Source organism: Lineus longissimus, chromosome 4, assembly GCF_910592395.1.
Source record: "Lineus longissimus chromosome 4, tnLinLong1.2, whole genome shotgun sequence".
NCBI classification, from domain to species: domain Eukaryota; kingdom Metazoa; phylum Nemertea; class Pilidiophora; order Heteronemertea; family Lineidae; genus Lineus; species Lineus longissimus.
In genome coordinates, this window is record NC_088311.1 from 13,873,056 (window position 1) to 13,896,456 (window position 23,401).

General features: G+C 42.7%; 1 protein-coding gene and 2 long non-coding RNA genes across 6 annotated transcripts in view; 2 read left to right on the forward strand and 1 right to left on the reverse strand.

Moving 5' to 3' along the window:
• The window catches only part of LOC135485889 (elongator complex protein 3), a 680,015-nt gene that overhangs the window by 463,412 nt on the left and 193,202 nt on the right, over positions 1-23,401 (forward strand). The window lies entirely within an intron of this gene.
• LOC135486622 (uncharacterized) lies at positions 4,296-6,393 on the forward strand. The gene is made up of 3 exons (XR_010446730.1): positions 4,296-4,397; positions 5,069-5,181; positions 5,931-6,393. It is a non-coding gene; the product is annotated as an uncharacterized LOC135486622 (long non-coding RNA).
• On the reverse strand, positions 11,409-13,174 carry LOC135487113 (uncharacterized). Its single transcript, XR_010446777.1, has 4 exons — positions 13,068-13,174; positions 12,261-12,396; positions 12,057-12,137; positions 11,409-11,827 (listed from the first exon to the last, which is right to left on the reverse strand). It is a non-coding gene; the product is annotated as an uncharacterized LOC135487113 (long non-coding RNA).

A 23,401-nucleotide genomic window follows, 5' to 3' on the forward strand; every position in this document is an offset into this window, starting at 1 on the left:
ACTATGTTCATAACACTTTGTGCAATATGGGTATGTGGATTAGTGGATTAGATCGAATGCACTCAATGTGTTGCTGAATTCGTGCCATGAATTGTTACATAATGTTATATAATGATGAGTCATGGATTGGTCAAGGAACAGTTGCTATATATCTTCAATGATTTTGATGCAGAGAAGCAGTGTATGCTTATGCATTGGTTTCTATCTGATGTCCATGAGATTTCGTTCAAATATTGTAAGCTGAGGCAGAGATGATGAAACAAGTATTCATCATCAAATTCATGAAGGGGTCTGTCATGAAAGAACTGAAAACCTGATAGTGATAGTGACTTCAAGGTGACCGAGGATGACTATCATAAGGCCAGAATTCTCACTCCCGTCTACCCCTGCCCCTGGCGTTCTACCCACTTTCAACTCTCAGGAGTCACATTTTCATCCACAAACCCTTGGCAAATTTGAAGCAATATTTCTGTTTGTCACTGTTACAATACACCTTGGGATTTCACCCCTGACCATAAAATTCCTAGGCCAAGGTCTGCATGGTCTGTGTGTCAACAGGGGTAGTTGTAAAACAAGAAACACAGAAACGAAACAGAAACACAGAAACACAGAAACGAAACGCAGAAACCAGTCTTGTGGCGAATTCTGGTCTGCAGACTCCATCTTGTTGCCATGGTTGTGGCCGCGAACGCGGGTGTAACTAAAACTGGTATTCAGTCGGAATGGAAGGAGGAATGCTCATTTCCCAATACCCCTTTTAGCCTCATCAACGTGTGCGCAGATTGGCAGCATCCGGCCATATATCTACCTGACAACTCTTTAAGTACAACTTGAGTACTACTTGGGACCACAGTCATCTTAAACGTGCCACCAAATTGACGTCAATATCTACATAAAAATACTTTACTTGATCAATTTGTCTACAGTGTAATTTTGGAAAGAAGCCCTCAAATTCGTTGTCAGTCCTCCTTTGATTTTTAGCCGTAGCACTAGCAGCCAATAGCTGGTCTCAAATCATCCACAACAATCAACAGAACATTGGGTTTCTGGGAATGTGCGATACCTGAAACAAATGCCAACACAACCGAGATGAAAGTGGATACAGAATTGTGACAAAGATACTGATGATAACATCACACATGCCAATGGAGTATTTAATTGTGCTGGCTCCTCAATTAGAAATTACTCGAAGAGAAATTTGTCCAAGAGACATCTCCAATAATCATATGGGCAGTCTCATCAGTCAGTCGGTCCTAAAGACATTTCTAATAAACATGGGGACAATCTCTTCCGAGTGTAATCTGTCCAATTGACCACGACCAAGTATCTGATTTATAGTAGGGGCCTATATGTAGACTAGGCCTGTGTTCTGCTGGTATGACCCATATTTTGGGTATTGTAAAATTGTTATGACAAATATATTTAAAAAACTCTTACATAAGAATATTAATTGGTGTAATAGGTATCTATCGATAAAATCAAGATCACTTTCAGGTTGATATTTCTTGAGATGAAAACGAAAGAACATATTAGTGAAGGCACATTAGCAAAACCAAAATATTGATCTTTCAGAAATTAGTTAGGTATCAAACTTTCGTTTATCTGCTCAACGTTTTGAAGTGGTTGTGATCGCGTGATAGACGAACGCCTGCTGACCAAATACTCGTAGCACAGTGACATGTGCATATCTTTGCTAATTTTGACTATTTTGCTATACAGCCATGTATATGCAACATAGTTAATTTATTCTAAGATATGCATGCATGCATGCCATGGTGACCAATATTGAGGATCACCGATTGTTGATGTCTGGGGCATGACCTATCCTCCCATACAGCCATTGCATGCCCCTACATCCTCTATATAATGGTACCGGTACTGTTTACATCAGTCAAGGAGACACATATTGATGGATACCATCGGTATGTGGTCTTGAGAAGCCGGTGTAACATCTGTGGTTGTTTCCCATGTGTCAGTGTTTCCAAACAATAGGCAGCTAGAGAGACCACGACTTTTCAATGGGGGGGGATACACAGAAAAACTTGTCAATCTATTTTTGAGCGTTCCCAAACAATGAGGGGAAACACTCAAAAACAGAAACACTCAAAAACAGAAACACTCAAAAACATTACACCGGTTCCAATGACCACTCGTACTCTGGAAAGAAGCTGAGATTGCTCTGGGACTCGCGAGTCCCCACGGGCCCGGCTATAAAACACCGGCACCCCGACATGCTCGTCTTCTATGAGAAGGAAAAGGAGGTCCTAATCATCGAGATAGCTGTCAGCTCCGACAGACACGTCCTAGCACGTGCGGAGGAGAAACGATCGAAGTACTGTGGCTGTGACTATCTCATCTCTCTCATTATGTTGTTAACACGGTGGAGCAGCCAGGACTGATTCGGCATGGCTGTGACTTCCTCATCTCTCTCACCATGTTGACAACTTGGCAGAGCAGCCAAGACTAATTTGGCCTGGCTGTGACTGTCTCATCTCTCTCAACATATTAACAACTAGGCAGTGCGGCGAAGACTGATGCCGCCTGGCTGTGACTGTCTCATCTCTCTCACCATATAGACAACTTGGCAGAGCAGCCAAGACTGATTTGGCCTGGCTGTGACTGTCTCTCATCTCTCTCACCATGTAGACAACTTGGCAGAGCAGCCGAGACTGATTTGGCCTGGCTGTGATTGTCTCATCTCTCTCGCCATATTAACAACTAGGCAGTGCGGCGAAGATTGATGCGGCCTGGCTGTGACTGTCTCATCACTCTCATCATGTTGTCAACACGGTGGAGCAGCCAGGACTGATTCGGCCTGGTTGTGACTTCCTCATCTCTCTCATCATGTTGTCAACACGGTGGAGCAGCCAGGACTGATTCGGCCTGGCTGTGACTGCCTCATCTCTCTCACCATGTTGACAACTTGGCAGAGCAGCCAAGACTGATTTGGCCTGGCTGTGACTGTCTCATCTCTCTCACCATAATTATTGTCAACACGGTGGAGCAGCCAGAACTGATTCGGCCTGGCTCTGACTGTCCCATCTCTCTCGCCTTATTAACAACTAGGCAGTGCGGCGAAGATTGATGCGGCCTGGCTGTGACTGTCTCATCACTCGCATCATGTTGTCAACGCGGTGGAGCAGCCAGGACTGATTCGGCCTGGTTGTGACTTCCTCATCTCTCTCATCATGTTGTCAACACGGTGGAGCAGCCAGGACTGATTCGGCCTGGCTGTGACTTCCTCATCTCTCTCACCATGTTGACAACTTGGCAGAGCAGCCAAGACTTTTTTGCCTGGCTGTGACTGTCTGATCTCTCTCATCATGTTGTCAACACGATGGAGGAGCCAGGACTGTCAAACAGTTGTGTGAGCTCACTAGGGCTTGCACTTACATAATAGTGTAAAACTAAAATTTATATAATATATATATATGTATATAAAACCGTCATCGGATGCGCATCCGATATGCCACGAGATCCTTTACCGTAATTCCCTTACCGTCTTCGGATGCGCATCCGATATGCCATGAGATCCTTCACCGTCAATTCCCTTACCGTCATCGGATCCGATATGCCACGAGATCCTTCACCGTCAATTCCCTTACCGTCTTCGGATGCGCATCCGATATGCCACGAGATCCTTTACCGTCAATTTCTTTACCGTCATCGGATGCGCATCCGATATGCCACGAGATCCTTCACCGTCAATTCCCTTACCGTCTTCGGATGCGCATCTGATATGCCACGAGATCCTTTACCGTCAATTTCTTTACCGTCATCGGATGCGCATCCGATATGCCACGAGTTTTTTTGTTACTTCACCGTCAATTCCTATACCGTCATGGATGCCACCAGATTTGTTGTTCGTTGTAAAGGTTTCGGGGATACGACCAATGCATGCGAGCACCGTCGGCGGAACCCCAAACCGCCCTCTCGATCTATCCGTAAGGACAAGCCACTCTCGTGACCGTCACAGTTACGGACTCCGGACCTCCAGACTTTAGAGACCGAGCTTTTCTTTACCTTACAATTACTGTATACTCGGCGCCTCACTTATATGTGTTGTTTTTTTCACATACATTGTTCTCGTGGTTTACGGAAAAGTAGGCCTAAAATGTTATAGTGTCTAAAAACAATATTCAGTTAATGGAATTACACTTTTTTCCATTACTGCTTGCTTGATATTGCCCTAACAACTTTTTCATGAATCAATTTTGAGCATTATGTTTACAACATAGTTATTATAGCACGAATTTTGAGTCTAAAATGCCAAATACTTGCAACTATTATGTTAATCACTGAAATCTTAGTGTACTAATTGCTCGCTATAAGCTAGGTTATTGCGCCCCTAAACCAACGTACTGACAACGCTACCTCCCCGGAACTCAAACTTTAACGTGAGTTAATTGTAATCTTACTCTCTATATACCAAAGTGATTTACCTAGGAATACAGTTGCACTTCACTGAAAACTAATGATGTGTTGATGAGTTCAATGAATCCTTCGATTCCTTTGGTTTTCTTGGCGAACTGACGTCCGACAATCAATGACCCGTTGACGTGTACCTGCAATACGCCATTGCCGTAGTGTGTAAACAGATCTATTTTTGGACGAAACTCAGCCCCTCACAAACTTTGGTCCATTTCGCCAATGATGACACTGCTTCTAGACTGTACCACAGCACTTTAAGCTGTAGCAGCGCTAAGCAAAAGTCAAGACAAATGTCCGCTGCCAGCCGCTGCTGGACCAACCCCCTCGCCCGCCCCCCATCATGATCATCAGATTCAGAGGCCTGGCTGAGCCCTGTGATTTAGCCAAATTCAATATGATTCTTTTCTACTGTGATGTTAAGGCCCTTGTGTCATGCAGCGTATTCGGTAGCACCGGTACACAACTTATGTTAATCTGCGACGTCTGCTGCAATTCAAATTGCATATGACGCCAACGGAATTGTGACGACTTGTTTCTCAAATCTTTTAGTGAACAGTGATCACGGGCTGTGGGAATTGCGAAGGGATGGTGTAGAGTATCGCCACAACAATGTTGATATGATCACTCGTCGTTTCAGCGGGCATGACTTGGTACATCCAGTGACCCAGCAAAAAGTAGCCTCGGTACAGCCAGAAGTAGCAACAAATCGCAAAAGGGGATCCTTGTCTGACTGGTGGCTGGACCACAATGGTAGGTCACCATCAAATAAGGGAGTGGATCCAGCACAGCTGGATAGAGGGGGCCCCGTTGAGGGCGAAGCCTGAATATGGTGAGGGCTCGCCCTCACAATCACATGAAAGCGCAGTAGGCGCTCACCCACGAAGGGAGGTCTGGGGGTCTCCAGCAGGAAAATTTTGAAACTGAGATGCTCTCAGATGCGTTTCCAAAGTGTCTGAGAGACGATGTTTACTCGTTAATTCACTGCAAAGAAATGCATAACGGAAAAGCCACCTAGGTTTTCTTCTTTGTGTTGTGAGGAGAATATTTCAAATCATTTGAGCAGCAGTGTCTAACCTACAACGCCGTCAAAGATTTCCACTGTGTTTTTGTTCTTGTTGGAAAAGGAAGGACCAAAGGTGCCATCGTCGAGGGCCCAGATAGATGAAGAGATTGAAGCCTGGGCTGCACACAATCCTGTTAGTAACAAAAAAAGAAGGAAAAAATGCTGTCCCATTTGTCCATATGCCCAGCGCCAGAACCCATTTATACATCTGGGTAGTGAGGCAAGTGTCTAAGAGACCTGCCTGAGTCTCTCACCGACTGTAGGATTCGAACCAGGGACCTCATGACCTCTAGTTGAGAATCTGAGCCACTAGTCCATAGTGTGTTGTGTAGATTCACGCTGGTCTTGCTCTTCGATCTTGTCACGTCACATCCTTGTCCCTTGCTCTGCCACAATCATGTACTGTATTGAATTGAATTCTATTTTCTGTCTTCAGAAAATCTAGGAAGAAGTCGCCACCCACTGATGATCTCATCCAAGTTTACCAAAGACTCCAAAGCAGTGTAGGAGAGGAATGGTGGCCTGTTCGAACAGGCATGGACTGAATCGCCAGCTCTCATCTCCCCAGTCACTCCGATGGCCACGTGTCGCTCCTCGATCAACAGCGATTTCAATGAATGATGCGTTGATGTGGGCAAAAAGTGAATCCTTTCTCGCCTTTGAACTCTGGTGTTCGTCGTATCAATCCATTTTGATTGTCGAGCAACTTGTGGGCACACCTCAACTTGTTAGTGGGAAGTAATTTGCAATAGAGTGACTTACTTTTATTGCTATATTTTATTTTTTTTTCACTTCACATCATTGTTATTTTGAAAAATCCTGCCAAAATTCTGTTGACTGTTTGTTGTCGACAAGAGTCTATGTTTCATGAATAACAAGGCTGTGTTCTGTACATTGTATTCCGTCTTTAGTCTCCTGTCTTTGCATCTGTTTTCATTATTTTGTTGCCTTAAAAGAGGGCAACGTTAAGTCGGTGAATTGGTTTTGATGGAGATGACCCTTAAGAAAAAAATCTCAGATTCACCATGGTAAAATCGGAGTTGACCATGCTCACCATGGTGAATGCAGCGTTCACCATGGTGAATTCAAAGTTTACCATGCTCACCATGAATGTAGAATTTACCATGCTCACCATGGTAAAATATTTCACCGTCCCAATTCACTATGGTGAAGTGCTGTCAGATTGCCATGGTGAAATTGAGACACATTATTTTATCCTTGGGGTAGGCCCCCTACACCAACACCTAACACTTTCTCAACCCCAATACTTGACCTGACCCAATGTATGTCTGCCCTTATCAGCCCAGAAACTCCCCAACCCAAGCAAAATCATGAAGCCCATCGCACTATTGTCCGTCTTCTGTCATGGTACAGGCAACGGCAATTGCGATTGGTGAAATCCCAATATCTTTCTGTCTGCATGGTCTGTGGGATGTGGAAACAATCAACCTCTGCCAGCTGCTTATCTATTCAGATTGTGAAGGCCTTGACACAACATAAAAACTCTGACGCGAAACAACTACCCTCTGCCAGCTGGTTATCTGGTCAGGTTGGGAAGACCTTGACACAACCTAAAAATTACACTAAGGTTACCGCTAATGAACTTTGGAGACGACAGGACAGCCTACGTAACAACCAACCTCTTCCAGCTGGATATCTGGTCAGGTTGGGAAGACATTGACACAACCTTCAAAGGGTCCTTTAGCTGTACAAGACAACATTACACTGTGATACAAGACAACTGATTTGGTTGTACCGTGTGGTAATCATCTCACAAGGACGGAAAATGGAACAACCAACATCTGCCAGCTGGTTATCTGGTCAGGTTGGGAAGTCATTGACACAACTTCAAATGGTCGTTTAGCTGTACAAGACAACTGATTTGGTTGTACCGTGGTAATCATCTCACAAGGACGGACACCCGCCCCCCCCCCCCCCCCCCACTTCCATAGTCAAGGGGGCCGCAGGCGCGTTCCCGATTTTTCGGGAAAAGGGGGTTAATTTTCACTCTTGTTTCGGGGAAAAATCCCCGAAAAATCAATAAAATAGGGGTGTTATTACTGCTATTTTCCCTTCAAAAACTGAAAATAGGGGTATATTTTCTCATGTTTTCCTTCCCTGGGTCTTCTGAGGATCCTCAGCAGCAAGGAGATGATGTTCAGGAACACGTTATGCATTTCCATGAAGATCCTGATGGGGATGTGAACTTTGCTGCTCCAGAAGTGCAGACCCACCTTAGACATGTTGCTCAGGAAGCCCTTGATGATGATGAAGAGGAAACACAGCCTGCTATCACCAAGGTATCAAACACAATCCTCGGGGTAGGGATCCAAGACTCCCTTCAATTAGGGGGGTAAGATCAAATCCTTCCTTCAAATAGGGGGTCAATTTCCTCCCAAGAGCCCGCAAATAGGGGGTACAAAAAAATGCTGTTTCCTTCCATTAGGGGGTGATTTTAAAACTTGGGAACAAGCCTATGTACCCCCTAAATAAGGGGAGTGGGGGGGGGGGGGGGCGGGGACGGACAATGGAACAACCAACCTCTGCCAGCTGGTTATCTGATCTCACGAGACTGGCAGTACACAATGATCGTGCCCCTGACCAAAAACGGCCCCAGGCAGCAGCTGGGCAGGCAAGATTGAGTTACTCCAAGTCCAAGTCTAGTGCCCGCCCGCCCCCCCCCCCCCCCCACTTTACTCTATTCTAGTCGCCAAAATTGGTCTCTCACGTCTCACATAACGTCGAAATGATTCACCCATGTACTGGTACCGTACCTTGCATTTAGTGCTGCATCAGACGGGATTTGTAGGATGATCCTGGTACTTCATGTAAATTGAACACTGCAAGGCAAGATGTTGCACTGCACCATCATTTAAAATAACATGCTGTAGGAATCGAATCGAACCTACCAAAGTACTACACCACCACCTCAAAAGACTTCACCCATATCGTGCCGCCCCCTCCCCTCCCCCCCCCCCCCCCAAGTTGCTCCATGTATCCCCTCAACAACTCTATTGCATTCCGGCTGGCCGCAACCCACCAACCTCAGATTTTACTTTTAAACGACAATAACAACGGATTGGGCAAGGAAAGTATCGGCGTGCTGCTTGATTCCAACTTTTATGAAAACCCGTTTGATTTTCGTTTCTGCGTTTCGTTTCTGCGTTTCTGTGTTTCTGTTTCGTTTCTGTGTTTCTTGTTTTACAACTACCCTGTCAACAGAACAGATAAAGATGAAACAGCATGCTTCATGCTAAACTGGACATCACATGATAGACAGTATATTCACACCTGATGCATTGCAATTTTTTTAGCTTAAGTTGAAATTGGACGGATAGTTCTGACCTGGCTACAGGGAGTCTGTGTCAGTAAGTAGGCCACGCAATAGCATACATTATATAGGCCGTAGGGATGTGTACTATTTTCAAGTTAGGTCGAGATAGAGGCAAGGCTGTAATATTGGCTCTTTTATAGACTAGACCACTTTATCACAGGATAAATGTACTAGAATATTTGAATATTGTATGGCACACGCTTCGTCACAGTGTGCTTGAAACTGAAATTGAACAGGAATATAGCATGGAACCTGTCATGGGTTTGTGGAGCCCGATATAGTGGTGACGCAAAGGCATGAACTGTTACAGACACCCTTGGGATTTGCCTAAAATTTCTAACGGGAACTGACGTTCCAAAAGTTGAATGTCCGGGGAACAAATGATTATTTTATATATCTTTATCTCTAATCTCCCCGAAAGCCATAAACTTCCAGGGGTACTGTCTCCGTAGCCTCCGCCCATACGCAAGTGTCCGGAACCTGAGCAATGTCAAAACATTAAAGCTAAGTGTAGACGCCCCCTCCCATACACACATATAGAATAAGAAAATGCTGTGACTAAGTTAATTTTTGTTTTTCAAGTAGCCCGCAAAAACTAAAAATTTAAATCTCGTTTATTATCGCTGCTACGAGATATTTCCTTTAACAACACCACATTCTAAGCAGCAGCATGGCTTGACCCTTAAGGAGAATAGTCCTGAGGGGTTAAAAGTATTTTCAAAAGTTCAGCCAACATAACCACAAAGCAAACACATAAAAGTTACACCGTTGACCATAACTAAACTCAACATCTTGTCAGCTTATATACAGTAAAAGCACCTGTTATTGGTGGTGCTCAGAATTGTAGTAGGGCCTGGTTTCGAAGGTATTTGAGGCCCAGGATGGGGTGGGTCATAGCCGATTATGTGTCAGCATTGGGCCACTTCTTTGGAACTGCTGAACTGTGATTGTGAAGAAAGGCAGTGGAGTGTAGTTGGTACTGAAATGTGATCACAGTGCACGCAGAGTGACGCAGAATTAACAAGAGGAAGTTTTATTTCCACTAACAATAAACTTGTGCTTATTTGAACAGCATTAGGATTCATAATCTTGCTGGCTGCACAGAAGGATTTTTCTACAGGGTGGCCCAGAAAAAGTGTCCCGACCCAGATTTTCAAATGGGTCTGAAGAAGACTTAGCAGGTTGTAATAGACTGATTCGTAAGGAATTTGAAGTGTACATTTAGAAACAACAGGTTATGATCTGTGGATGCTCTTCTGGGCTTCATCCCATCCATGTAAAAATTTGGGTTTGGACACTTTTTCTGGGCCACCTTGTATTACTAAAAGTTACAATAACGTTTAAGTGGGTATTCAGACTGCATTTTAGCTTCGTTATCAGTGTTAAATGACCAAATTACACATCTGTTTCAGCTAGAATAGAAACGCAAGTTTAATCAGACGGCACCAGACGCCGCTTTTTAGGGAGGTGCTGGCATGAAGGTGTTAATTGCTACCCCAATAAACAACCCAGTTCCTCACCCCAACCGCTTAAGGATTACATAAAAGGCCTGAATCCACCCATGTATGCCCCTTAATTGTGTTAGTAGTAATTAAGATTGCATGCGTTTATTAGAACCAACTTGACCTGAACCAAGCTTTGTGTATTATATTCCGGCTGCCATCTTGGATAGGCTTGGGCCTGCACTGTGTAGTGTATAAAAGATGACTTTGATGGAGTTTTTCTGTAAAAATATTGATGATTGTTTGCACCTCTATTATGTTTCAGCCCAGATACCAATTCTTCTGTAAAAAGCATTTTAACATTCTGCATATAACATAGCTTTGTATGGCTGTGATTAGATTAGGTTTGCACTCAGGCAAAGACAAATAAAAGGCATTTTAAAAGGGCCTACTTCGTTATTCGTTGTGAAGAATGGTCGTCATTTGAAAATGCCATGCCCATTACTTATGTTGTGGTATGAAAGATTGGTGCCCTGTTGTACACAAATGAGACAAATAGTCGCAAAGAACAGGTCTTAACCTATAGTATATATAGGCAGGACAAATGTGTCCTATTGTAGGCCTACCAAGATGAGACAGTTAGTTGCAAAAATCGACAGGTCACAACCTATGATATCATAGGCAGGACAACGGGTGTCTCATCCAGCTTGGGGTCTTGTAATTCCGGGAGTGAAGTTGAGACAACAGTCACCAAGGACATGTCACAACCTTTATTATCATAGGCAAGGGATGTAGTTGTCTCATCCAGCTTGAGGCCTTGTTATTCCGAGAGATGAGACAACAGTCACAGAGGACATTATATGTTACAACCTTTATTATCATAGGCAAGGGATGTAGTTGTCTCATCCCGCTTGAGGCCTTGTTATTAAGAGAGATGAGACAACAGTCACAGAGGACATTATGTCACAACCTATCTTTTATATGCAGGGGATGTAGGTGTCTCATCCAGCTTGGGGTCTTGTTATTCCGAGAGATGAGACAACAGTCACAGAGGACAACATATCAAGGCAGTACCAGTACACAAAAATTAAAAGTCATGATTTCAATGTACACAATATTATTATTATTAATTATTCACAATATGCATTTAATTTACATTCAATAGACTCATACATTCAAAAAATAATAATACAAAGTTCACATCTTCATATTCCTTGCTATAGAAGTTTCAACTTTAACTTTCTTTTATTCAAAGTGACAGACAAATGAAGGTGGGCACTGTTCCTGTCTAGTCCTCAATTTGGAAATGATGTTCATCAACTTGACTAAGGACGGTTCCAAGATAAACTTTTGAGTCCAATCTGAACAAACACGTGTCGCCGACATTGAATATACGTTTTCCTGATTTGTCAGTGGATTTCTTGGACTTCTTGCGTTTACGACCGAAATATCGCTAATGACCGCCTGCACCAACTTTCGAATCCAACCGAGCTTTTTTCTGAGGAGGGAAGTCACCATCATCATTCCTAGTCAGGTCCATTTTGAAGACGAGTATACCTGGAATTGTAAAGGCGAGTGTAAACATAATGGCAGTGGCTAAATGGGGGAGGGGGGGGGGGGGTAACTGGGGGTGGTCCAACAGACACAGCTTCTATTCTAATTCAATTCTGACACTGACCAGTGTTGAATCTAGAGAAAGAAAGGAAGTATCCTACAGATGTCCACTTTTATTTCAATGTAGATTCAAATAATATTTAATTGCAATCAAAATAGCCTCGGAACTTACCATCAGTCCAAAATCAGAGTAGTAATCACGCCTGTCTATAATGTCGGTTGCATTTCTGGTGACACATCTTGGAGGCTGAACCTGAAATAAAGAGTCATTTATTAGAATAGAATACATGCATACAAAGCCTACGGGAATACAGTATAATGATTTCAATCATCTGTTTGTGAATACATAGATGAAGGGAAACATCGCTTAACTTACCACTTATCTTGTTCACTGCCGGATCAATGATGTCGACGTACTGGGCCTATATACATGTAGCCTCTCGAATCAACTAAAGCATCACATCAGCCGGATTAAGTCGAGAAGTTATCTGCAGTACACACCATGCAACCAGCTGAAATTAAAGGAAAAAGGCATTTTAGTAACTGAAGGACTGTTTACCAGTCAACAAAAGGCACTGTTTTGGCATCACCCTGTACAAAAATACCACAACAAACTGGAATGTGGGTCAATGGGCGAGTTCATTTTGCTAACAGGTGGATAATATACCAAGAACTTTTCTATATTTGGCGAATTCTTTAGACTATATTTATCAATTACGTCTGTAAAGATATTTTCAACATAAACTATGGTATATGTTAACTCATGGCTTGTTCATAAGCACGATCATGACTTATTATTGTACTATTACCCATGCTGTACCCCTTTCACCAAAATAGACCCGACCATCGAACTTCAAAACTCAACTATTTTTAGACATTTGTTTTTCAAATGCATTTTCTGCATGAATAGACAGCAAACTAACATAAAATAGATATATATTTTAAAAGTAAAGATTTAAATGAATACTGGAAGTAACTCGTTTTGCTAAATAACGATCAAGGGAATTCGATGTTGTACGATGAACTTGGCACCCCATCTCAATCTCCGTCTGCAAGTCGGCCATTTTGAATTTGAGCAGATCAAAGTTTGAGAAATTTCAGAATAAACGCACGATTCTGTACGAAACTGAAATGAGTTATGCAAAACAGCCGGGGTATTTATGATATATGATATTATGCCTACCCGGCTATCTAGTCTTGAAGAATTCCAAAATCTGTAACTTGTCGAAAAATCGATAAAAAACATGGAAATCGCCACTGTTTCGTTAATTTTAGTCCAAATTTCATGAAATTTTCTTGCCGGGTGAATGGTCATGTGACACAACTTATGAGCCAATGAAAACCGTCGTATCTAATTCGAGCACGTGTACAGAAGTGCGCTGATGTTTGAACGATGCCAATGCATTAACCCTTTGGCTGAATGGGTATTGCGATAATGTGTGAGATGTGTGTTGGCGACAATGTTTACATAGCGGTTAACAGGCTTTTCGCATGGACCAATCGTTGGGCAGCAGGCTAGTAGGCAGAATGGTTTATTTCGATGTCATGTTTAGGCTTAGCTGAAACAGCTGTGATTACCCTTCAGAACCTCGTGATTTTCAGTAATACAAAACAGCGTAAAATTATTGTATTTCACCATCTGATACATAGTCCTGGAACTCTAGACCATCCTCATCCTCATCTTCAACTGGTAGTGGAGGATTCTGAAGGTCAGCAATGTTACGGAATTGACCATTTTCATCCAGCCACCTGAAAGGCCTTTGCTGCTGATGCTGGAAGGAGATTATTCCATGCACGACTTATCATGCCCAAAACAGTCTGTAAGGTTATTCGACCACAGGCACCATCAGCCAGGGTATTCTGTTGTTTCCATTCCTTCCAGTGTCGTCTCATATTCGTCTTAAATGAACGCATAATAGTAAGGTCCAGTGGTTGGGATAGCGACGTGCAACCAGCTGGGATGTTATCTATAACCACACCTGCCTCCACAATGGGTGTGCAGAAATCATCAGCCATATGGGGCCCGAATCGATCCAGCCAGCAGCAAAAGCCTTTCAGTTGGTTGGATATCACCGAGGAAAGGTAAAAAGACTTCATTCAGCCGATGATGTAGTGTGCCCCTATTCTCCCACCCAGTCCGTGATGACGTCACCCGCAGATTATCAAGAATATTTTGAAGACCCCTAATCTGCCTGATGAAGCCCGGCTCTCTGAAGACAACATGTGCTGGCATTTTCTCGCCATTACTGCCAATTGTAAGAGCAACAGTACATCCAAGTTTAGGGTTTCCGAGTGACGATCTAACATTAATGTTCCTTTCCCCACGGGTCGCTGCAGTGTATAATGCCGGAAAGTCCAACTGCACGAACGTTTCGTTCATGTTGTACAAAGCATTGACTTGGTTTTGAGCTACAGTATCCCTCACATTTTGCTGCAACAAACGCACATGCTCAGTTGCATTAGCTGGTAAGCAAGTAGTGTCCTTGGTCTTTCGGCGGATTGAAATGTGCTTTCTTTGCATAAAATTGTGCACCCAACCTGCAGATGCTCTAAAGTGAGATAGCTCAGGCCTTTTAAAGCTAAGTTCATCACGCTGCTGTGGGGCAAGTTCATTCCACCAAAGTTGAAACTGCCGTTCAGAATCCTGCAGTAAATCGGTACAAGACACAGGAAGAGCGCGACGGAGGTAATCCAGGAAATCCTCATGAATTCGTTGTTCAACTTCAGGCCACAAACCTCGTCCTTGGTCTCGAATCCGCCTTGATTCACCATGAGTTTCCGCCTGTTCCATCAACGTGTATCTATTAGTAATCCATCGTCTAAGACTTGTCTCCGCAAGGCGATAACGCCTGGCATACTCTGCAACATCACGTACATGACCATGTTCAATAGCAGCTTCACAATCTAGGACATGCCTAAGCCTGGCTGCAACAGAGTAGCTGTTATGCCGTCTTGGTAAACGTCCCTGTGGCTCATTCTCATCGTTTTCTGGGTCCATCCCTCCTGCACAGAAGATCAGGAGAGAGGTCAAGAGAAGGTAGTGTATGTGCAGACGCATTGTCAGTTTGAAAGCACCCTGCAAACTGAAATGGTCAATGCCAACATGAAGTACCTTGGCCTATACTTCGGCCACACGAAATTGAACCCTAAGATTACTAGGCCAAATAAGAGCATCAAAGAACAATTTCCATCATGTAATCAACGCCAGCACAGCCTTGTTGTGTTTGCTTCACTGACCACACAATGTTATCAAACATAACGACATAATACCCCATTCCGGGCCTAAAATACCTTCAATATTGGGGCCTACTACAATTCTGAGCACCACCAATAACATGTGATTTTACTGTATATAAGTAACACCTGCTGTGGCAAGCAGTCAGCCAGATATGCCAGAGGCGATTAGACTATCTGTGATTACACCTGATTACCCTAAAGGCCTGTGTACATACATATACATACATACAAATAGCATTTATATAGCGCAAAATCCAATTAGAAAAATTGCTCAGCTGCGCTTAACAAAAACACTGTTCAAATAGTTTTTAATTTAGGTTTTTAATCTTCTTTTGAACTCGCTGACGGTGGAGCTGTTGCGGGTGTTAGTGTCCAGCGAGTTCCATAATTTGCTGGCATAAACTGTAAAGCTTCTGCCACCAAATGTCTCAAGGCGATACCTGGGAGTCACCAACAACTCTTGGTTATCCGATCTCAGGGATCGCCCTGGGACATACGATGGCAGGATGTCCGAGATATATGATGGAGCCATGTTGTTTTTGGCTTTGAACACAATGAGTAAAACCTTGAAATCGATACGATATGGTATCGGAAGCCAGTGGAGAGTTCTCAAAACGGGTGTTATGTGCTCACGTAGTGGAGTCCTTGTAATTATTCTTGCTGCACGGCTCTGCACTAGTTGTAATTTGTGCAGGAGTTGCTCATTAACCCCAGCTAACAGACTATTTCCGTAGTCCAAACGAGACATCACCAGTGAGTGCACTAGCTCTTTCGTTGCTGCAGTTGTAAGGAGCTTGCGAGCGCGACCAATATTGCGCAAGTGGTAAGTTGCAGATTTGACGATGTAGTTTATGTGTGATGCCATAGAAAGAGTTTGATCAAAATACACTCCGAGGCTCCGCACAGGGCCACTGGACGGAGTGACCTGGACGCCAGCGACTACAAGTGATTTAACGTTCAGTGAATCGATTACTCTCTGTGAGCCAAAGAGTTCGATCTCTGTTTTAGAAGGATTTCCTTTGAGCTTGTTAACAGTAAGCCAGTCATGAATATCAACGAGACAGATCTCGAGGTCGATGATCCTTGAAGCGGCCTGAGTGACAGGAAGTGCTACATACAACTGATTGTCATCCGCGTATCCGTGCCTAGGGGTGCCAAAACCATTGATAAGGGGACCAAGTGTACACTAGCAACATTTTTACAACATTTCTCCAACGTTCCTTGTTGCAACGCCGTGTTGGAAAAATGTTGCCAAATGTGTTACAGAGAAAATAATGTTGTAAAAATGTTGGAGAATTGTTGGAAATTTGTTGCAAAAAGAATTGTCTGGTCAATTTGTTGTTGCAAGTTTTTGGTCGTGTTGTAAAAATGTTGCTAAGTGTGCACAGAGCAAAACCAGTTTTCCAACATTCTTACAACATCCAATTGATCATGTGATCTACCTGAAGTCATGTGACCAGCCCTAGATGGACAAAATGGCAGCCTTTGCAATAAGGGGTGAAACCTTAGCAAGCAGTTCCTCAAATGCCCCCTCATCCATTCTCAGGAAGTTCTTATAGGAGGGCTTATCACTCATCCTCAACTCCCTCAGCAGGCAATGGTATGCTCCATGCTGCTGCCTCATTTGGATCCACAGCCTGGTCCACAGTCTCTTGACTTCCTTTTTCCTCCGCCTTTGCCGTCTTGACAAGACAATTGCCAAAACTGTGGCAGAAGCAGCCAAAACACATGTGCTCTCCTTGAATTCATCCATGATTTTCCCACCAAAAAAAATTTCCCGCTCTGTTTTTACAACAAACTTCCAACATATTCCCAACAAATTTCCAACAAACTTAAAATAGTGTACACAGGGCATGTTGTAAAAATGTTGGAGAAATGTTGCCAATGTACACCCTGCTTAATACCAACATCATCGGGCAACTCAAAGAGAAAAGTGAACCTCAAGGCATCAATGCATTTGCCTTTGCAACCTGAGGTTCGCTTTTTGACCTTCCCTAACGGGATCTGGCTGTAATGTCCCGCAAGAATGCTGCCATGTTTTCAATAGTAGGGTGGTTTCGCAGGCGCACGGATAGCATGACGTGAACGTTTAGCTAGACGTAACCGTTTTATTTACTGCTGCGTCATTTTGGTGGTTTCGCTGCGCACGAGAAAACAGTTACGTTTAAGTCTAGGTGGCGCAAATTTTGAAAATGGCGGCACTCAGAGAACTCTTGCATTTGGCGATTGAAAATGAAGATGATGAGTTTGTGTACCTACTTTTTGAAGAAATGGCGGTGCCAAGGGGGGTAACATATGATCCAGCGTTGCCTAGATTCGATTTAGAGACTTACACGGACGATCAATGTTGAAACGAATTCAGATTCCGTAAAGATGACATTCCTGTGCTCTGTCAATGCATAATAGTTTACAGAGCCTGCCCCTGGCTGTGCCACACCCGTGCACCACTCTAGACCTGCCTTCACAACATGAACACACAAGACAACACATTCCATCATCATCATGACCATGGATGGCCGGGGAAATATCCACATCATGACAGGCATGAAATGCATGCGGCACAAGTGTCAAGTGTACATCCATGGGAGCGAAACATCGGCAACCGCACTTCATCATCTTTTTTCGCCTGCAAGGATAGGCGATATCGACTACAAAAGCCAATATTTGCAGCACAATATTCCTAATAACTATTACAGGTGCTACTCAGGATGTACGACTTCTGTGTCAGTGAAAATTCGTCAATTTTGCTGTCCGTTTAGACTTACGTGTATCGAGTCCGCTATCCGTCTTTTCCCTCCGTTTACGCGAAGGGACGTTGCGTACGACGTCACGACACCGCAAGTAGTGATGACGTCACTGCTGCTAATTGTTCACGTCGCGCTATCCGTGCGCCTGCGAAACCACCCTATTACTAGGCCAGAGACCTCTATTAGCCAGCGTGTACATTCTGTGTACATTTTAATGAATATAGGTTGGTGATAAAAGTACACCAAGGGTGCTTTAATTCCCACCAAATTTTATATGTATTCTGAAGAGGCTTTTATCAAAATGATAGTAAAAATTCAAATCATTCCAATACCGATTGCCTGAGAAAAATTGATTTGTGTACAGCATTGCCATCGAATCGTCACTCGCGGACTGATATGGGCCTATTAGAATACAAGTTTTAAACTGGCCACTGAGACAATATTTCCTTAAATTATTTATCAAAAAGTGTATCCCCGTTATGGCCTGGCTCTGTAGATTAAGAATCCACCAAAGATTGAAGAATAAATCCACTTTCACCCATCACAGTCATGTATTTACCACAGCTTCACAGTTCAGTACAGACTATGTGTCAGTGCCACACTTCCGCCTATGGATGAATACATGTATCTGCCCTTAAGAACGTTCATTCTGTGTACCGATTGCCTGAGAAAAATTGATTTGTGTACAGCATTGCCATCGAATCGTCACTCGCGGACTGATATGGGCCTATTAGAATACAAGTTTTAAACTGGCCACTGAGACAATATTTCCTTAAATTATTTATCAAAAAGTGTATCCCCGTTATGGCCTGGCTCTGTAGATTAAGAATCCACCAAAGATTGAAGAATAAATCCACTTTCACCCATCACAGTCATGTATTTACCACAGCTTCACAGTTCAGTACAGACTATGTGTCAGTGCCACACTTCCGCCTATGGATGAATACATGTATCTGCCCTTAAGAACGTTCATTCTGTGATCAGCTTTAAACAGTCAAAATGGTTGGTGTCATACATTGACTTTAACACTAAAAGGAGGATGGATTCTAATACTTATTTTGAGAAAGATTATTTTAAACTGATGAATAATGCTTTCTATGGCAAGACCTGTGAGAACATAAGGAACAGGATGGAGGTTGAGTTGGTAACAGAAGGTGAAAGGGCCAGGGCCCGTATTCATAAAGCTACTTAAGTCAAAGTGGGGCACCTAAAATGCATCTTAAGTTTAGGTCGGGTACTTACTTAAAATAAGTCATATTCATAAATATGCTTAAGTCAGGTGGCCCACTCAAATCAAATCTTAGACTTGAGACACCTCCGGGGCAGTCTTAACTCTAAGTGGACTGGTTCTTTCTGTTCATTTTTAGCACGGCGCACATCGGAGATGAGTTCGTTGATGTTGGCTTGGCAACATGAAATTGCACACAGGCGTGCAATTCGCAGGGAAATGTTTTTTCGTGATCGCCTCCATCCGCTGGACTTCTAAAACGATTTATATTTATATCAGCGATATCGGTTTGATCGGCAAACATTATTCTTTTGAGGGATGACCTCGAATCGGAAACTAGGAGGAATTACGCGCTGCCTCCTGAGATAAAACTGCTTGCGACTCTCCGGTTTACAATTTTTATGCTTGCGGATCATTCCAACAGGTTATACTGGTGATACTGTCAACATATCCCAACCAACCTCGAGTCGAGTAATTGCGGAGGTAAAAAACCTCACTAAACCAAATTTCTGAAACAAGATGACACTCCTCAATTATATGTTTTTATTATCAGATTCATCGATTTCACGGTGTTATCGGTGTGGTCGATCGAATGCATACAGTATTTGGATTCTAGGATCTTCGTTTTATGAGTGGAGATATTATGAGACGTTGGGAAGGGGATAAGTCATCCTTAGGGGTATCCATTGCGGCCTTAGCTTATGACGCCATTTTTGAACCCAAACATTCCCAGGTAACGATGATACTATTGTGTACAGAAAAAATATTTGTAATTTGCACTATTGAATACCCACGATCAATGAATGATAATATAATCTATAGGCAGAAATCAACAAGAAATATGACACGAGTACCTGATGTGTCTTTTGAAGAACGATAAGTGTTACACTCAAACTTAAGCGGTCAACCTGGCTAAGTGGGGCGCTGAGTAGTTTTATGAATCCCATTTTAGGTGGGGAACTTTGGGAAGTTGACCACTTAGGGTTTTATTGCACTTAAGTTAAGAACTTTTATATGGGCCCAGGAGTGTAATGACCAATCCCAGCCCTCACCGAAAGGCAGTGCACTGAAAATGACTGCATCACACTGCTTTTGACTGAAACCCCCACTGCATATGACTGTCTTAGGCATATCATTTTTTCTTAATGTTTTAAAACCACTGATTTTGACTGAAAGACCACTGCAAAGCACTGCCACTTGCATATCATTATGAACGACGTATTTCAAAAACACTGCCTATGACTGAAAGACCACTGATTTCCACTTCTCCAATTCTGATCGAAACCCGTGGCATTTTCAACATGACTGAAAACCACTGCTTTATGACTGTTGAGATTAAGACTTGATGGCAGTGTAAAGCAGTGGTAATTGCAGTCAAATTCAGTGTTAAATATCACCCATAATGCAACCTGAGACAGGAAGCTAGCAAGTTTGAATTTGATAGTCAAACATTCAAGAAATCATGGTAGCTCTTCATATTTCTCGATATTTACCCGAATTTCAATATGAGAAGAGGGGAGTTTTAGTCAGTTTGAATTGGAACACATAAGGTATGTAAGGAGCCAATGAATGCAAAAAGGGTAATCTAGACAGACACTGTAGTTGTATTTTCAGCAAATCAAGAAGGCTGTAGGCCCTATAGGTGTTGTAATGTATGCATACACTGCAAGATATCTGCATGTATCTTCATGCATCTACTGTAGGCCCTATAGGTGTTAATTGTAATGTATGCATACACTGCAAGATATCTGCATAGGAGCTCAATACACATCAATCAGTCTGTTAGATCATTATTCTACAGGCCGCGTGCAGTTACTTTATTTGGACATCAATTTGATCTAGCTTCAATCCCTGACATCACCACTGACAGTAGCTATGTGCCATGTGTTGTTTCAATTGTCTATAGTAACCCCATCTGACCACTGTCATTATGACAAAGTTTGCAATGACGTAGGTCAAGGACGTGAATTTGTCATCTTTTTACTGTGTCACGTCATCATGCAATGGCGATGTCCTCTATTTGTGCAGATGACGTCATCACTGCCATATTGGACGCAAACACACCGTCTAAAATAAGACAGCAAAAGTAACAGTCCGCTAGAAGTTTTTGCTTTTTCGAACAATTTCTTTGGTTGTCATCAGCACAGGGGGTTCACGTCCCCCAAACCTCTCTCGGCATCCGTGCCTGCATGCCATTGAATAAATTATTCATATTAACACTGAAAATGACTGCTCCCTCCAGGAGGTTTTGGAAATGGCAGTCAAAATCAGTGGTGTTTCAGTGTGGATTCAGTGTGCTGCGAAATATTTAAATTAACATTGAACCCCACTGCCAGCCCTGTGCATGATGCATAGTGGGGAGTCATTTTCAGTGTCAAAAGCAGTGGAAATCAGTCAGCCTAAATATTTAAATGAGCACTGCTTTTGACTGCCTTACCACTGATTTTGACTGTCTTACCACTGCTTATGACTCCCTAACCTCTATTTTTGATTGCTGTATAACTGTATGCTTTGGTAACGCGTGACTGAAAAACACTCCCTATGACTGCTTTCCACTGATTTCAACACTGCTATAAAAATGTGAGGTAACACTGCAACCTGACTGAATCCTGACTGATATCACACTGCTTTTCGGTGAGGGAGGTGTTCATCAATACGCATATTTGACGAATATAATGCTGCTATTAGCATGAGGAAAACATCAATGAAATTTAACAAACCAATTTACAGTCTACAGTCTTGGAATTAGCCAAATTACTGATGTATTTTTCTACTATGAGGTGCTTCAACTATATTTTGGTGAGAAGAACATGGAACTACTGTATCTTGATACAGATTTCTTTGTACCGAAAATTAATACTGATGACTTAACTGAATACCTCAAAGGGTTAAAGGACCACTTTGACTTCAGTAACTATCCTCAGGATCATCCTCTCTATGACACTAACAAGAAGAAGGTGCCAGGTTATTTTAAGGATGAGCTAGGAGGAGAAGAGATGACTGAATTTATTGCACTTAGAAGTAAGATGTATGCTTACAGAACCAAGACTATGACTTTGTCCAGAGAACATGACAAAGTGTCAGGAGCAAAGCTAGAATCTTCGAGAGCAAAGCTAGAATCGGATACTAAGAAATTAAAGAGTATTGGAAAGAATGTAGAAAAGAGAGATATTGCATTCAATTTTTATGTTGACTGTCTAGAGAATAGTAAGTCATTTAATCATATGATGAGACACTTAATATCAGATAAACACCAGATTTATCTAGAAGAAGTAAATAAGAAAAGTCTTAGTCCTTTTGATGACAAGAGATTCATACTGGAGGATGGGATAACTACGTTACCATTCGGGATGTAGATTAGAGTAAAGTATTTTTAGCTCAGCTGACTAAGTCAGCCGAGCTTGTCAAATAAGTTGTTCAGTGGCGTCCGTCTGTCCATCCATCCATCCATCCATCCATCCGTCCGTCCGTTAAACCCATGGTGCACATTTTGTAACCGTAAGACCTAGAGACTTCAATTTTGCATTTCTGGATACTTCTGGTCAAACTCTACTTTCAAAACAAAATTTGTCGCCATTCGACCTATTTCCTGCGAGCGAGAGTGCATGAAGGAAACTGGCCTATATCGGCCTAGGAGCAGCAGAATTAGTCGAAATATGCTCTAATATTAAAATAAAATTCTTGAAAATCTATTTTATTGAGAAAAAGTTCAAAATTTTAACAGGAGAGGGCGCTACCTGCCTTTTAATTATTTCTGCCGATTCAAATTCCCGCCCAATGACGTCAGCCATCAATGAAGTCTCCTATTTGCCAGTTCTCAAAACATGGCAGCTACACAACAAAAGCAGTAGCTCCAATAATCACTGTTCACTTCAGCTTCGTAATCGATTGTACCCCCACTTTATTATGTTTTGTGTGGTGTTCCTATTCAATCAACGATATAAGGCCTTATTATGTTGGTTTTAATTGAGAAGGTGCATTATAAGCGGCGTACGAAATACCGAAGCGGAGACAAAATGGCGGCATGTTGTTTACGCCATGTGAATAATCTTGGAGCTCAAGTCAATGACACTCAAGTACCCAATTTTCTGCTTAAAAAGTAGTCTGGTAGGCGATATTATCACCAGTTCGTTTCAGTGGTAGTCATAAGGTCTTTAGGGACTACTTTCAGAAATTGGTTCTTGAAAATTTGGCCACATTTCTGTGAAAACGATATCGGAAGTGCATGCTCTGTTCGCGATGACATCGCCGATGTATTTTGAAGTGGAGAATTCCCACAGTATGTGCAGTGAATCGGCATGATTC